Here is a 4,959-nt window from a genome sequence, read left to right as displayed (position 1 = left end):
CTTCGTTACCACTGTGCTCCTCAGTTCCAGGCATCCGGGCTTGCAACGGTCTTAGACACCGTGGGAACTATGCTGAGCATGGAGGCTATGATTTCCTACCAAGTATACATTGTTGCACCCAGGAAGGAGAAGCTTCAAGAGCTGGCCTTGAGTCAAGAAGTGGGAAGTTACAGAGTAGATCAGGTGACTTAAGGGACAGAGCCCTTAAGCTGATTCTTAAATTCCCACACATCCTGGATTCTGTTGGGCTCAGGTGGCCTGAAGTTGCCAGGAGGGAGGCTTAGCAAGACTGATTCTGGGCATGGCTGGGGTGAGAGGCCACATGGGAGACAGGGCACCAATAGAGCAGAGTCAAGGATAGGGCTTCAGAATATTGTCCCTGAGTGCATTGAGGGAAAACGGAGAGGAGCAAGTCAGAAGGATTGGTTGCTCAGCTGAGCTAGATGCTATTGCTGGCAAGATGGCTATGCCGCGGCCACCACATGCCACGTCAAAAGACATAGAGACACAAAGCTGGATCTGAGCAGGACGCCTCCCCACTGCTAACTCGCCCTCATAGTGAGGACAGTGTCATACAGGCTGCTGGGGGTGGGGAATGCTATCAAACTGTCTTCCTTAGCTGGGGACTCTGCATGCAACACTTCTGACTGGTCAGGCAAGATGTGCAGTGGTGTGTAATGCCATGGCTGTTGTGGAGGTAATCAATTTCTGTCTGATAGGATTTGAAGCCCACTACACAGGAAGGAATTCACATCTGGTCCTGTAAGTCTAGTCAAAAGCCCACGGCAGGGGAGGCCATAGACCCTGGCATTAAAAGCTATTCCTTCTAAATAATTACATTTACACACAGGTTTGGACAGAGACGCTTCTCTTTGCAGTGGGCAGTGGTCAATGCAGAGACTCATAACTGGTCAGAACGGTAAGAAGGAGTGAACAAGAAAGCCCAGCCATAAGCAGGACAACTGTATCAACCTTGCTAAGACTCCTGAGACAACATAGATAAAGGGGCAGAAGAAATGTAAACACAGGAGGAAGTGGTGGCATGGGGAAGAGCTCACGAGGCTCCCCCGCCCCCCGCTCCCAGGATTGATAGGCAGTTATTGGTTGCTGGGGAAGAGGGAGATAATTTCTTCAATGGTGTATTCATAGCAAGGTATCCATGCTCCAGGAAACAACCCCCACCCATGCTCCTGCAAACAATCCCAACAAAACTTATTGAGTAGTAGGAAAACAGAAGGGAGAGTCAATGGCAAAAGGAGGGAGTCACTGGGAGGGATGACGAGTATAACTGAGGTGAATACAACCCAGGTGAATGACACACATGTATAAAAGTATCATAATGAAATCTACTATCGTGTGCAATTAAAATATGCTAATAAAAAGACAAAAGACACACCTTTAATCCCAACACTTCAGGAGGCAGAGACAAGAGGAAGGAACTCTGTGAGTTCAAGGCCAGCCTGGTCTACAAACTGAGTTCAGCCAGGGCTACTACACAGAGACACCTGACTTGAAATAGCAAACAAAGAAAAAAAAAACAAAAAAAGGAAAGAAAGAAAAGAAAAAGAAAAAAGACAGAAAAAGAGTCAGCAAAGGACAGTGAGTAGCAGAAACTGCAGCCTGCCTCAGTTTCCCCTGTGCTTTACCCCCTCCCCTTTTGCTCTGCTCCCTGGTCTTGCACACGACTGTGCATGATTCACATAGCGTCCCTGTAAGATCCCACACAGAAAACAAGCTGGAAGAGCTGCCTCAGTGGCGAAGCAGGACAGGCGAGTTCAGAGACAGGGCTGGCTCTGCAGTGACTGCATCTGTAAGGTCAGGTTGGTGCTCACCCACTGAGCTCTGACACGAACCACTCAGCCACTCAGCGGGGACACCCCCGGCCTTCCTTACTCTGGGGAGGATGAGTGGGCACAGCTCAGAACAGGCACCCCCCACTCTGACACGGACTAGGGCCCACATCCGAATGCCCTGAGAGGATCTTAAGTGCAATAGAGAAAATGTCAATGTCCCGGGACACTTCCACCAGCCTGGGTCACCAAGGCCCTTACTATTTTTAACTCGCCCTGTCAAGATATTTTAAGAACCCTATGAGTGACAGGTGATAAGACTGTGTGGCGCTGTATCTGTCAGGTTCAGCGCTGGCCTGATGGAAGCACCCCATCACGCATGTAGCATACGTGTCCACAGACACTGCACTGTAAGGAAGGCAAAGTGGGCTGCGTCTTGGCCACTGTCCTGGTGTGCCAAGCCTAGCCCATGAGTTTTCACACACGCTGGCAGCATGCTAGGAGAGACAAAGTGCTCAGTGACATGTGTCTTGCTGCTGGGTCAGACAGCTGGGAACACGCACTGGTTGGACATGATGCCAAGGACGGGGAAGTGACCGTGGGTGAGCTCGAAGCTTGGGTTCAGTTCAGCAGAAGTTCAGCATGGGATGGGGGAAGCCACAGCTGGAAGCAGGCCAGCTCTTGAACGCTGCCCCTAGAAGCTGCCAGGACCTAGGGGGACTCACTCCACCTCCAACAGCCTTCTTTTCCCCATCTGGGAAAACGAGGATCAAAACAGCCCCTCCCACACATGTACCTGTAATGGAGAGACCGTGGCAAGAAGATCACTAGTTCAAAACCAACCTGAGCTGCGGTGAGCTCAAGGCCAGTCCGGCAACTTAATGGGATCCTGCAAAAAAAAAAAAAAATTCTTTCTAGAGATTTTGGGGAGACTTGAGGCCACGTCAGAAAGGTCTTATTGTGATCCTTGTACATTGTAACCTCTGGAAAATAGAAATAAGACAATTCTTTTTCTCCACAGCAACTTTGGCATTAGGGACTCCATGGCAGAGATGCAGAAACAGCGTGCATGCGCAGGTTTATGTGGGCACATGTCTATAGGGTACACATGTACACACATGTGTGGAAGCCAGTCTAGTGTCTTTCCTCAGACACCATCCCCCATTTTTGCAGAGACAGGGTCTCTCAGTGCCTGAAGCTCACCAAGTGGGCCGGACCAGCTAGCTGGAAGCCTTCAGGGACCCTCTTAGCTCCATAGCCCTGGGATTGCAAGTGTATATTATGGCACTTCGCTTCCTCACATGGGTGTTAGAGATTAAACTCGAGTCCTCACGCTCATTGGGCAAGAGTGTCCCTTATTTGACAGTTAGAATGTGCCAAGGAGGGCTGTTATTGGCTAGACTCTGTCTCACTATCCCACCAGCACTGGGACCCCTCAGGACAGGCTCTCTGTCCTCAGCCCTAAAAAGCTCAGGCTTATTTTTGACATCATCAGTTGCTGGAGGCTCTAACGTTTTATAATAGCACACGAAAGATCCCCCCCCCCCATTCCCTCAGTGATCGGGCCAGGACCTGAAGAGACGTCCTTGCAGATCCCAGCTGTCAGGAGCCCACAGGATGCCACCCTTCTCTTGGCAGCCTCATTCACATCTGCAAGCTGCCCGCAAGCTCTCAGATCCTTTGCTGACGTGACTTCACCCTTCTCACGCTTTCTTCCTAACACCATGGCCAAGGCCTCTCCTCCATCCCAGAATGCTTTTCTCCTTCTGACCCTTGTGGTCAGAGCTTGGAGCTGGCAAAACTGAGGCCATTCAGGGAGCCACACGCTCTTCTTACACATATCGTCTCCAGGGGTTGTCTGCTATTTAGGCCTCACATCATAACCGCCACAGCAGCCTTTCGGGATGAGGTCCAGACTTAATCCCCATTCAACATCGTAAAACAGCAAACTGACACACAAAGTTTTCAAAGCCTATTTCGAAATTCAGAAGTATTTCATGGGTGACGATTATATGTAGTGTTTGATCTGAGTCACTAGGACGGTCCTCGTCGCAGAAGTGTAATTAGTTGGCAGCTTCGATGGGTTAAGCCATGTTCGTTTTGTTTAATATAGACATTAACAATAAGTAACCTATCAAGATGCGCTTGTGTTTGTACTGAGCAAATCTAAGGTATTTGTTACTTTCATTGTTGCCATGATACTGTACCTGATGGGAGCAACTTAAAGGAGGAAGGGTTGGTTTGGGTTTCTGGCCTGGAACGTTGTCCTTCTCTGTGTCTGCTTACCCATCTCTGTGATGTCGGTGGTGATTTGACCCTTGACCTGGTTTCTTTGACTGTCCTAAGAACGGTCATTGCTTTTTCAGCGCGTTCAGCTTTTTGCACTCAGGACAGAGTGAGTTCTGAACTCGCAACACACTGGGTAGGGCACTGGAATCCCACACCAGTGCTTCTGTGGATGGCAGTCGTCAGTGACAAACCTACGGGATTGTGTAGGTTAGCCTTGCATCCCTGTGGCAAAGTACCTCAGAGAAATAGTGAGGTAGCTAACAACCATCTGTAACTCGCTCTGCATACTGGGCTGACCTCGAACTCACAGAGATCCACCTGTCTCTGCCTCCCAAGGGTTGGGATTGAAGGTGAGTTCAACACTACACCAGGCTGAAAACCTTTCTTCTAAAACAAAATGAAACAAAAAAATAAATAACTTTTTAAAATGTGTGAAACATGGCCATGTGAACCCTGACAAACGTGAATTCTTGTTTGTTAGTTCTCCAGCCACAGAACCCATCAAGCATTGACAGGCAGCCTGGCCCATTTTGCTCAGTTTCCTTCCTGTGGGCTGCTCTGATTTTCAGTGAGAAGGAGGCCTGTCCTTTGCAGGGCCAAGGGCCGAGAAAGTTAAGAGAACCCTTTACTCCAAAATTTCAAAGAATTTCAAGATGTCAACAGGAGCACTAACTCGGCTCTTAAGCAGGGATCCCCAAAAAGATGACAGACCACACACTCAGAAGTCAGGCCGCATATGCTGGTGGCTCCTATCATTTCTTAACTAAAGCCATGGGATCGTTCCTTGTCTCTTTCCCAGTCTCAAAAGCATTCCCGTGTAGGAGCAGAATGAAAAGTAAATTTGTATTATCTCAGTTTCATCGTGGCTATGGTCGTATAT

Source organism: Microtus oregoni, unplaced genomic scaffold (genome assembly GCF_018167655.1).
Source record: "Microtus oregoni isolate MIOR12 unplaced genomic scaffold, Mior012 000058F_ref0000040, whole genome shotgun sequence".
NCBI lineage: Eukaryota > Metazoa > Chordata > Mammalia > Rodentia > Cricetidae > Microtus > Microtus oregoni.
Note: the sequence above shows the minus strand (reverse complement) of the source record.